Source organism: Melanotaenia boesemani, chromosome 24 (assembly GCF_017639745.1).
Source record: "Melanotaenia boesemani isolate fMelBoe1 chromosome 24, fMelBoe1.pri, whole genome shotgun sequence".
Taxonomy (NCBI): Eukaryota; Metazoa; Chordata; class Actinopteri; order Atheriniformes; family Melanotaeniidae; genus Melanotaenia; species Melanotaenia boesemani.
Window position 1 is genome coordinate 12,601,992 of NC_055705.1, and position 13,531 is coordinate 12,615,522.

A 13,531-nucleotide genomic window follows, 5' to 3' on the forward strand; every position below is an offset into this window, starting at 1 on the left:
ACACAAATTAAAATTTTTCCAGCTTGCACTCATCAAAACACAACTTCCACCAAAATAACCCAAAGATGTACAAATACAATCATTATTCTCATCAAAAGCTCATCGTCTGCTGACTTTGTTTATGCTGGTTTACCTTCTCTGCCTCATTACTCTGGAAACAAACCTGTCTGCCTGTTTACAGATGGCAGAGCTGAAAATAATCCTCATACACACCCACACACTCTGCCTTCATACATACCCTTTCTTTTGCTCTCGTGCATTTTTCACTCCTACTTTAATAACTGCTCCTGCATGCAGGCCTCAAAACTCCCACACAAGTGCCTGCCGTATGTCTTAAATTTTATAAAAAGTAGGTTGTTTCATATAAGTGGAATTTCTGTCACAGATGCTGGATGCACCAAATCCTGAAACCACAGGTGTTGTATGTTGGTTCGTTTTTCTAATTAGATTTAATTAATGCTAACGAGCCTATCATTGAGGAATCGTGTGTGTCGGCAGTGTTTAATTACTGACTGAATAAATAAAGTGAAGCGTTAACATGAAGTCAGCACATTGTTGACTGTTTATATTTGGCCAACACACACCCAGCAAATGTGTTCATTTACATACATGATAAGAAAATTGCACTGCATGGCTATTAGCATGTAAATAGCCTCATTCAACGTCTAGCTCACTGAAGCAAGGATCACCCTTCTCATACAACAAAAGAAATAAGCTTTATCCATGGTGCAAAAGCTGGTTTCGGATGGTTTAAACACAGTTTTGTGGAGCAAGTTTCAACAACAGTTAAAAGGAGGGGTGAGGGAATTAGCAGTGGCCATTTTCACCTCATATCATTTATTCACTTTCTTTTATTATTCTCTCTTTGTAAGCAAAAGAGAGGGAATGTCACATTTAATATTCACAACCAGCCTCGTGCCAATTCCCCAGAGTTCCTTGGTGCCAGATGATGAGCAGGCTGTCAGGGGTCAGCCGGTAAACCGGTCACCCTCTAGACACCTATTTTTGCTTGGTGGAAGTGACTCAATAACTGTATCAAGCCCCTCGCCCTGCTTTCTCTGTCCTGGAAACTGATCGCGATCTTACCCATATGCCTTTGACAGTTACCACCCATCCTTTTTTTTCCTACTTTCAAGAACTCTCACTTCTTAGATCCACGCTGCAGTTTTACGAGTTGGGATTTTATGAGCTTCATCATCAATTTATTTTTTCTTCTTTTTATTCGAACAGAACAGACAGCTTTTTCAGCTCATTTCCATTGGATGCCCTACAGGGAAATGCCAAGTGTAAAGTTGTGTCTATCCCCAGTCGCTGCTCCACTACTTGCACCCATAAAGCAAAATAAAAATGTACTTTAGTGATTTATCAATTTCTGTCCTTAGGGGAAATATAATGTGAAGATGGGTTATCCTTGAAATCTGCTGTGCACAGATGCGGCATGAGTCATCTGTCAAGCAGTGCTGGATGTTTGTGTACGGTGCCACATGTGTTTTTGTTTGTCCCTGTGATATGATCTGTTAAGTTGTTGCCATTCATGTATGCACTGCAGACAACTCTGCAGACAACAGTGCACCACTTAATTTTCTTTGTCATCCAAACATGACTCCACCTCTATCTTTTATTATCATCTTCTTCTTTCTTAACTCACTCTCAACATGCGTCCGGATGAAGGAACGCTCTTGGTGACCTGTGTTATCTTTCATCCATTCCTGCTTTTCCTGCCCCTCCATACTATTCACAGTCAGCTCATTATCATCAGACGGGCTGCCACGTGCTGCTCCTCCGTCCCTCATCGCTCTGATGGGTGGCAACAATAGAGACAGGAGAGCCAAAATGGCAGCCACCCACCCCCTGTCTGGCCCGTCCCTGTGGGGCCAGTCGCATATCAGCCTGGCCAATCTTAATGCACGTCTTCCGCAACAAATTGGCCAGTTTACTTAAGAGTCTGCTGTGGCCCATGAATATTTGATGCGGTCAGGGCTATGGAGTGGAGGGATACAATGACAGGGGCTTATCTTATTTAGCCAGACAGAGGGGGTCGGATCCTGGCCCGACCCAGAACACTCCAGTCCTCTCCTGAGATCGGGAACAACACAATCCAGGAGAAGTAGACAGTATGGAAACATTTTTTATCCATTCGTCCACTCCTTTGAAGTGGGAAAAGCCAAGGTCTTGAAATGTACCAATCACTGCTGTTGGATGAAAACCAAGCTGAGAGCAAAATGTTTTTTTTTGTTTGTTTGTTTTGTTTTGTTTTTTTTGTTATTGTGATTGACATTTGGGAATTTATACAATGGTCTTTTAGCACATTTAATGGACCCAAGAGTGATACAACATACTCCAGCATGCTTACTGGAATCACTGAATAAAAATGTAAATTTCATTCCAAATAACGAAAAGACAACATGTTCACAATTCTAAAGGACTGCAGTGCCAACAGAAGTACAACGCTCCTCTTACATCTTTTCTATCTTCCTAAAGATGCAGAGATTTGATTGTGGAACCAGACGGCATTGTCCGAGGAGAAATGTGAGTAGAAGTGTAAAATGTATTATTTTTCTTTGTGATTAAATTAAGGAAGGGATGGCAAGGGAAGGAAACAAAGTAAAGATACTTTTCCCAATTATCCCTTCCCCCCTGTTCTCTCTCCATGCCTTCTCTCTGTCCCTCTGGGCTTGGGGGTGCTGTGTGATTTAAAAAAGGCCTCTCATATTGCCTTGGCTGTGATGGCTAGTAATACTGTAGCCTCCAAATCAATGGAGCCTGTCCTAGATTTCGCTGCGGTCTCAACTCTCTCTATAAAGGGATCTGGAGGGCACTCTATATTTTTATTACCTGCAGAGAGAAATGGAGAGGCCAGGACCTGGATCTCATTTCACCCACACACCAACATGCACCCACACACTGATGTGCACAAACTTGGACATGCTGATGCACATGTGATCAAAAGGCATAGCTTTCATGCACGTAAACAAACAAAAAAAACATGTATGAATGATAACATGAGCAAATACAAATGAGCATTTCAGTGTGCACATGCACTGACTACCTGAAAGACCTCATGGTTTTAAAAAACAGACCCCAGCAGAGACTTTCCCTTCACCAGGAGCTCAGCACACATGCATGCATATACATGCACACACACACCACATATACACAGACACACATACACACTGGGAGCATGATGCAAATGCCACTGTGGGTTACACACACAACTCTGCTGACTGTGCACATTGGGAGGCTGCAGCATGAAGGTTTGCATCCAGTTTCTAGAGAGAGGGAATGATGAGGGGGATAAAACCAGAAATGGGATGTCTTGTATGTTTTGTGATGTCACAGAAAGAAATTCACAAAACTTCACAAAATCCAATAAACATTTTTTTCTCTACTTTGCGGCAGCAAAGTTTTGACTTTTAGGGACAGAACAACAAATCCCATCACATACTTTTGAAACATATGAAATGAAAGCTTCAGCAGATGTCAAGCTTACAATGATCTTTTGAAATGCTGCAAAGAAATAAAAAAAAAAAAACATGAATTTCTATTAAAGGCTCATTTGTGCTCCCTTTATATACACCAAAACAGGTACGTCAATAGTCTTGCATCCTCTATGTTGGTATGTTTGTAAGGCAATAAACCCATAAGAAGGCAGTAGTTCAGAGTTCAGTTCCAAGTTCTAAAGTCTATTTCAGACAACGGCAAACACGGTGACGATGCAGTCTCAGAAAGAGACCTAAATCTTCCATGTTCCTTTCAGTGGTCACACGTCAGCTATACCTTATGGTTTCCGATGGTACTACTCTGTTTGCATTGGGCTATGCAGCCGCAAGAGACCTGGAATAGGACCAAATAACACACATAAATGATGTTGAAGACAGACAGAAGGCTCCATATCTGTATTTAGAGTAGAGCATTAATGAACCTTAAGTGGTTTGAAGTGATTAAATTAGGTTGAGTAATCTCACCCGGCTGTGGCGGTATAGACTATCATACTGGTGATTGAAATTCAGTAGAAGAAGTAGTTGGCCCAACTAGACATAAAACCTTAAGAAAAACAAAATGTAACAACCATTGGAAAGCCACAAGCAGAGAAGAGACCGTTTTTCTTCAGGAATTACTTTAATTTTTTGGAATATCTTGAATGTAATATAATGCCTGAAAAGACAAAGGAGTCATAGGAATTCACACTCATGACATCATTTTTTTCTAGGTCAGAAAAGATTCAAAAGTTCCCTTCAATGTGCACCTCAGTCGAGTTTTTATCATTTCTATAGATCTTCAGAGCCATAAAAAAGAAGAGAAATGGAGTAATGGCAAACTTAATTTCACACCCAGCAGCAGTGCATGCAAAAACTCTGCCAACTTGCCAGCTAACGCTGTTCACCTCTTTGACATCAGCGGGTTAAAGGCGAACAGCGCTCGTCTTCCCCATGCACCCCATCCACCCACCCAACTGCCAGCCAGTCATCCATCCAGCCAGCCTTCGTCAGCAGCTAATTAAATCTACTGCAATTCATTTGGCCCTAATGTGCTTTTAATTGGATTACAGGGCCAGTCATGGGGAGGGTTCAGAAAGGGGTGAGGAGGACAACGCAGAGTGGGGCATGAGGTGAAGGGACCAGAGAGGACTGACTGCCTGACATGAGCATGAGCGAGGTAACCTTATTATTCTGTCCAAACAGGGCGGATACAGAGGAGGGAAGGAAAACACAGGACTATGATAGGAGAGAAAATGCAAAAGTTTGTTTAATCATGTGGTAAACCCTGCACATACAGTGTGTAACTATGCAATAGGAGGGGGGAAGAACAGAAAGGGGTTAAAATGTAGCCCTGGTGAAGAGATGACGGGTCTTTGATGTGGTAGTAAAGTTGCAATGTGTAGGTATGTTTTGGCATTTGAGAGTAAAATAAGAGCTGGAAAGACAGACAGCACGCAGCGATAGCCAGAGAGGCTAGAAAAGATCAGAAGAGTGAGAAAAGTGACGAGAATGTGGATGGTGAAGAGGAGAACTGGGTTCGGTGCAGCACTGAGAAATGTATGAGTTGTTTATTGTCAGAAGGAGAAGTCCTGAGGGTTTAGGCGATGAAGGAAAAAAGGAACTGGAATATGAAGCTTTTAATAGCCTTAGTTCTGAATTCACAAGCAAAGAGAAGAATGAGAAAGATGCTGCTGTTTCACCCTGACCTGTTTAACTTTTTGGAATGAAAGGCCCCACATTTGACTGCTTGCTTGGTATTCAAGTCACTACGTCCAGCAAGATTAAAAGGAGGGATTTTCAAAGAACGGGGTCAATGTTTAATTTTTAGCTGAATTGATAAATAAATTACAGCCGGATCGATGGACTTTTAATCTGCAGCCGCTCTTGACAGGCAGCCAAGTCATGCCCCTCCCCCCCGCCCACTATCTGCAGCCAGCATTGGCTGCCTGATTACGAATGAAACTTGTGTCCAGCAGGCTGACCCTTCATCTCTAATGTCTTCCCTGCTTTGAAGTCAGCCTCAAACACATTTAGCACAAATAAACAAGCGCTAACACACATCTACTCACTCACTGGGAGGCATTGATCTGAAGGTTAATGGTGAAAATTATGTTATTTGAGAAGATCAGCAAGAACTGGGTTTGTCTTTGGAGACTTTTTTTGTGTAAGCTGGTAAGTTAAAGGAAAGGTGTGATGTTAAACCATAACAACTGAAGATGTACAGATTACTTAGCTGGACAGACGATTAATTTAGATCTCTTCTGGTGTTTTTCCTCTAAAACTTTGATTAAACAGACTTTTTAAACACCAGTACCTTTGCTAGGAGACAGTTCAATTCTTGTCCATTGCCAGTAGTAGCGTGATTAACCTCAGAGCTCTGGGGGCTGTAATATATTCTCCTGTAAACTGTAATCCTTTAAGGGATGGGATTTTTCTGTATCCTACTAAATGTGTTAAACCACACTTCCTAAAAATGACAACTTTCTGAGATAGATTTATATTTTTTTTTATTTGACTGAGATACTATCCCTCTCAACTGGACAGAGAGTGAGTTGCCAGGTATCTTGCCTTCAGGTAAAATTGACCAGGCTTGTCCCTTTTTGTCAGTCAGTTGTTGCTGTCAGTTTCAGAGCTTTCATGTGAGACATTAGTTTCAGTAATATATGTCACTTTAAAGAAAATGTGAGCAGTGCTCAGTCTGGCAGCCCAAAGTGCATCCGGGTGTTGCGTTCCCATCAATGCTAATTGAAGCTGTAAGCAATAAATATCCCCGGATACGGCAGCGTCGCTTGATGCAGGACTGAATGCTGATTAATGACTTTGCCACTGCACTCAAATGCCAGATGCTATAAGTGTAGTGTAACCCAGGTAATTGTTTTGTCACCAGATTTACCTACTTTTTAGAAGTCCGTAGCAACTTTTTAAGTGACTATCAAGAAATACAGTATGTAGGTTTATTGCATGTTTTTCCTTATCAGGCCAGGACTCTGCTCAGACCCGGTGCTACAAGCCTTTTTATTTTAATTTGTATACTTTTAAATATAAATTTAATTTATTTAACAGCTATTTCATAGTGGGACTAAATCATCTTAATTAGATTATGTTCCTGTTTGTGATCTTTCCGCCCTAAGAAAATTTATCTTGAGATAAGTTTACAGATGTTGCATCCATGTGTGTATAATCATATTAAATCTAGCAACAACTTTTGAGGTACATTATGTTCTGTAAAGCTGGATTTATACTAATGCAGCGTCTGCGTATGGTCGTTTATGGCATCTCCACTGTATGCGCCGCGTAAGTCTGCAGAGGCTTGGCGCACCTCTTCAAGAGCTGACATGCACCCCTGCCTGCTGTGCAGTCATGCAGAAGTACTCCCTTGATTGGTTGGTTTGTGATTATGTGCTTACTGATTTTAGAAGCATCTTGTTGAATTTGTGTGGTTACCAGGGAAAAGACATTGCAACACAACGCCGTAACCATACGCCCAAGTGCGAGAGCACATTTCACCAGCATCAGCTGCACCAGCCCTACCGTACGCAGACGCCGGACGCGTATAAATCTAGAATAAGTTATTGTGATATTTAGTGCTAAGTCATTGGTTAGCTCTTATGAAGTAGTAGTAGACTGATACCATGGTTCATTAATAACATGAAAAAAGGAATGTGTGTTAGGTGTCACGTTGTAAGAATCAACCACTTCCAGCAGCTTGGATGATTCCAGCAATGTGACGAGATCTAGCAAGATAGCAACCATAGCAACCACAGGTGTGTCTCCTGCCTCATCCTCTGTCTCTGCCGGCATCGTCTGCAACTGGATTAAACTCAGTCTGGCTCAACCTTACTAAATGTAGTAAGTCACAATTACATGTTTACTGACAGATTTTTAGTATTAGGTTGTCTACTGCAGATATTCTGTGTGAAATGTGATCCATGGTGCTGAACTTAACTCATAATATCGCTGTTAAATTTCTTTGAGTTTAATTAACTGATTTTGGCCTCAGTCACATAAAGTCTGATTATTGGTTGAAATTATTAGACTGATTTTTAAATGTTAAATATTCTGGTTATATCTGTTTGTCACAGTTGATATCAGCTGGATCCAAGTTTTATTTATTTATTTTAATAGTAGAGGAAAATACTTTAATGGTAATATATACCTAATCTGCTTTGATATAGGTCAAATATTGAATTATTTATCCAGAATTTGGCCTCTTATAAAGTCAAACTTAACACCACGATTAATTGCCCATTGTTGCTGTGTCCTGATGCCGGGACTGACTCAGCTCTTTTCCTGCATCTTAATGAGAAAAGACACATTTTTGGGGACCAAAATGTGAAAATCTTGGATAGAGAAGACAAGTGTTTTAAGTGGGGTGTAAAAGAGACCATTTATAGCAAAGTAGAAAAGCCTTCACTAAACAGAGACAGACTAAGACATCACCTCTCCCCTACCTATAATTGCACACTTTCAGCTATCCCAAGAAGATTGACAACACCTATTTACACTTAATCCTAGATCACTATGTTTGGGTAAATTTCACCTATGGTACATTGATTTTGAATGGTTACTCACACAACTTTAGTTTTCTAGGGTTAATGTGCATTCACACCAGTCCTTTATAGAACTCTAATTCATTTGCTTGGAAAGCCCGGTGTCATTTGGGAAGGTGTGAATGCCCAATTGAATTCTGACATGTAAACAATAAGTACAACTCTGGATCATCTAAATATGCAGGAGTTGGTTCACTTTGAGTGAAGGAAATGCAGGAAGTGAACTACAACTTATGTGGTAGCAATGGAAGTTGCCCTGCATTAACCAATAGATTCTTGTTTGTTGTTTGTCTTGTCTAGACACCACATCAGGTGAGGAGAGGAATATGTTACTCAAAAGGTTCAATTTGTTTTGACAGTGTGAAAGCATACTTGGACTGACTGAATGTTGCAATCCTCAACTGAACTAAGTCTCTTTAACACCTGCCCTGTCAGGGGATTCAGTCATTGACCTTGTCAATAGTTTTAAAATGTTAAATATTATTAATGCTATTGACCCTATTAAGGTGAAGGTTGTCTCTGGATAGAAAAAGTCTCCATGGAGAAATTCCACACTGATAAAAAATGAAAAAAGTAAGTGTCAGAAAGCCGAGCGCAGATGAAAAAAAAACAAATCTATAGGTTCATTATGATATGTATAAAGGGAAACTTCACTATTATAACTTACAACTGAGGAATGCAAGGAAGTCCTATTTCTCTGACATCATTAGCAAAAACTGTCATTATAATGCTCGGGTCTTATTCACTATTGTTGACAGGATAACAAACCCTCCTGGATCAGTAGCACCTGAACTTTATTCCACCAAGACCTACAATGAGTTTGCCAAATTCTTCACAGACAAAATCCAGAATATCAGACAAGCAGTTGATTCATCAGCTGCAGGTTCAACAGACATACTGTTTCCATTGAAAACCAGTTTAAACACCATGACACATTTTAATCCCATTAACAGTAAAGACCTGGGTGACATCTTATGTGAGCTGAACTTCTCCTCTTGCTGTTTGGACATCCTGCCCACAGGTTTTTTCAAAAAGGTCTCAAAGACTCTGGAGCCAGATCTGTTGATGATTGTTAACTTATCTTTAATTTCAGGTGTCTTCCCAGAACTTCTAAAAACAGCTATTATCAAACCTCTGCTAAAAAGGGACAATCTAGACAAGACACAAATGAGTAACTACAGGCCGATCTCAAATCTTCCTTTTCTAAGTAACATCATCGAAAAAGCCATTGTTTATAAGCTAAACAACTTTTTAACACAAAACAACTGCTACGATGTCTTCCTGTCAGGTTTTAGATAGCACCACAGCACTGAGACTGCTCTGACCAAAGTCATTAATGACACATGTTTGAATACAGACGATAGAAAAACTGTCAGTTCTAGTCTTACTGGACCTCAGTGCTGCATTTGATACAGTCGACCACAATATATTACTCAAACGACTGGAGAACTGGGTGGGCCTCTCTGGCACTGCACTACACTGGTTTACATCTTATTTAGAGAATAGAAAGTACTTCGTGTCAATAGGTAATTTTACATCTGAGCAGACAAGAATTACATGTGGAGTTCCCCAAGGTTCCTTCCTGGTGCCTCTTCTGTTTAATATCTACATGCTCCCACTGGCACAGGTAATAAAGGACAACAACATTAATTACCACAGCTACGCAGATGAGACACAGATATATATTACAGTGTCACCAGTAGACCAAGGCCCCGTACAGGCTCTTGGTAAATGCATTAAGGAGATAAATGACTGGATGTGTCTGAACTTTCTTCAGTTAAACAAAAACAAATCTGAGGTGATTGTCTTTGAAGCCACAGAGAAACGATTAAAGGTCACCACAGAGCTTTAGTCTATACACCTAAAAACCACCAACCAGGCCAGAAATCTGGGTTATTGATAGACTCAGACCTTAACTTTGAAAAACACATTAAGGGAATAAAAAAATCTGCCTACTATGACCATAAGAACATATCAAGGGTAAAAGATCTGATGTCTCAGCAGGACCTGGAACCATGCTTTCATCTTTAGTTGGCTTGATTATTCTAACAGTGTTTTCACAAAAATCAATTAGACCCCTGCAGCTTATTCAGAACTCTGATGCTCAAGTCCTCACTAAGACCAAGAAAGTGGACCACATCAGTCCAGCACTGAGGTCTTTACACTGGCTGCCTGTTCGTCAGAGGATAGATTTTGAAGTTCTGCTGCTGGTCTATAAAGCCCTGAATGGTTTAGGACCAAAATACATCAGTGATCTCTTGATCCAGTATGAACCCTCAGGTCAGGCCAGTCTCTTATCAGTTCCCAGTCAGAACCAGACATGGAGAAGCTGCATTCAGCTTCTATGCTCCACATGTCTGGAACAAAATCCCAGAAAGCCTCAGATCAGCTGAAACACTAAAGTTAGTTGAAATCCAGGTTAAAGACCCACCTGTTCTGTGCTGCATTTCAATAGTTTTTATTTAGAAGTCCAGATCTGCATCTGGTTAATTTAAGCTGGAATCTTTAAACTTGATCATGTTTTAATACTGTCTTTCCCCATACTGGAACTTTATTTATTGCATTTCATCTATTTTATTTTAGCCTTTTATTTCTGTTTTTGTTAATAAATTTTATTTCTTTTAGTCTTTGCTTTTTTTAATGCACTTATATTGCTTTCTGTACCCTGCTGTAATGTTTTATGTAAAGCAACGGTCTTGTACATGAAATGTGCTATACAAATAAATTTGCCTTGTCTTGAGTCCTTAATCATACCAAATGACTATTAGGTGTGAATATGACCTTAGCTTCCAGTGAAACTATGGACAATGGTCATTCTGACAAGACCTCAGGTGAGTCACGACTCTATAAAATCCTTGGCTGTACAGAATAATTAAATGAAATATATCTCCCATTATGTCCATCAGAAGTGAAGAGGCTCGTCTGGATGAGAGTGAAGTGTCTTCAATACACTAAATCCAGCTGAATAGACTTAACTAATGTTTTATCAAAATTTATTCATGTCTTGCTTTTCTGAAGTGTTAAATCAATTAATTATAAACTTAAAGCCAAAATAAAAGACAATAAAAGAGGCATATTTTAGTTTTTTTGTATGGAAGAAATTCATCTTATCTGGTGGGTTTGAATGCTCATGTTTTTTAGTTCCCAGATTTCCTCATATTCGTCAAATTCTCCAGGCAGCGTGCTCCAGCTAAGGCAGACGTCATAACTCTAGGCACCCCCATAGGGGGCCTGCCCCCCAGTTTGGGAACCACTGAGCTAGAGCATGCACGTTATCCAAATTTTTAAATGCATTAGCTTTAAAAGGATCACAGCTAGCAGTAAACAAGTGATCCACTGCTACTTCGTAGACCCCGGCACTTTGTTTTTGCTCTAGAGAGGTTGTCATGGAGAAGTAGGTCTTTGCTAAAGACCCAGCAGTACTGAATCAGTTTGGTGTTCCAGGACAATCATTTCAAGATGACTGTCTTATTAAAGTCCACTACAAAGCGGTTCCAACACTAAATGGACATGAGACTGAACCTCAAATGGATAAGTAAAACTTTCTCGGATGTCGGTGTTATGTTGGCATTATCTTAATATTAGCAGATTTTAGTGCAAACATTATGGGTACACTGACTGAAAAGCCAAGAGGCTAATGGTACATTATTTGAATACATTTGTTCACTGGATAACTGGAAGTATCCATTTGTTGCTTGCTCAGAAACATGAAGTTACTCATGCAAGCAACCACAGTTTGCATTTATCAACCCCATGCATTTCAAATGTTCTCTACAAATAAAACCATCAGCAAAATTAGCCCCGGGTAACAATGAGGGAGTGTGTAAGCACATCCTTTCTAGATCTTGGCAACGGATACTTTCTGCCTCAGCAAGCATACTACTACGCTACACACACCTTCACACATGGGTGTATATTGAAAAACAATACATTTAGTAAGGACCTGAAAGGAGTTAGGCCTGTAATATTACATAGCTGCAGGTAATGAACGTTCTTGTCAAGCAGAGATTTTTTGCTGCATTGTTTATCGAGATGGTTGCTGCCAGGGCTCAAGTTACACTGGGGCTTTCGGGGGAGCCTTATTTTTGCGTGTGCACCTTCATGCTTCACGTGCACACGTGTTTATATTAGTGCACGAAGTGCTATTAAAAATATGGTTACTATTTAAAAAACTACTGTATGCAGCTTGTTTAATCAGAAACATTGACTGAGGGTTCCTTAACCACAAAAAGAAGCACTTTAGGTGGTTGTGTGGACGCTCACAGCACACAACAGACAAACAATGCTGCTGTCCACCGTGCTGAAGGAAACAGAATGGATCACCCGCGTCGTTTCGAAGATTTTTAGTTCTCCCCCTAAAGTATCAGCTGAATCTCTTTAGGGGAGCTCCTCTGCTTTTCAGGGGAGCCAAGCTCCCCTTAGTTCCCCTGTAATTCGAACCCTGGTTTCAGCTCAGTTTTATATTCTTGAATTGAATATATGGCTAAATTTCAGATATTGTCCTGCTTGAAAACTTGGTGTGTTTGTACATAAGATGTTATAGTTTCCTGATGGACAACAGGGATTGTGCTTGTTCACAAGTCACTGTAATCCTTTCCCCTACCCCATCATCAAGCCTCCAGGAACCCGACCAATCAGAAGATTTTAAATTTTATCCTTTTCAGAAGAGCACAATCTTTCAGTTTGTAATAGTTAAAAGCTAAATAGAGTTATGATGGGTGCACAGCTAATCTGGTACCTGAGATTAAGTCTTAAATGACTGGAAACGATTATGCCAGGTTCACTTTAAGAGTCACCAGTATTTCTCCCAAGAGCATGAGCTACCAGCCCATAGCATGAAAGCCATTTATTCTAATAAGTTAGATGTAGCTATCTTGTGCTCATGCGGTGCCACTGTCCTGACAAAGAGTGGAGAAAGTAGAAGTAGCAGCCACTGCATGACCGCTGACAGATGTCTATCACTTGGACAAAATGTTTGAGACATTCTGCCTTTTCTACCTTTCCCTCCCTCAATCATTTTACTCGTCGATGCAGCCAAAATCCCCACCCAGACATTATCTTTCATTTAAGAGGGTGGTGATTTTGTCAGATTACATTGTGCTTTTAAAAATAGGATTTTTATTTTTTATTTTTTTTTATCAGAGCAGAACCGTATCACGTCACATCACAGTACTTTAGATAGAACCAAAGCTGAACTCTTAATCTTAACGAGTGCTTTTCATTTAACAATTTCTGAACAGAAAAATATGTGAATGAGAGCAGCATTATTTGGAATTCTTCTGTGTTAAAATACAGTTTATACTCACCAGTTACTTTGTACCTTGCTAATACTGTGTTGAACCCCAGTTTCTCATTAGAACTGCCTTAATTCTTAATGACATTGGTTTAACAAGATGTTCGAAAGATCTCTTATAGATTTTGGCCCATATTGACAAGATAGCATGACATAGTTACTGCAGATTTATTGGCTGCTCATCCATGATAATCTCCTTTTTCCCCACA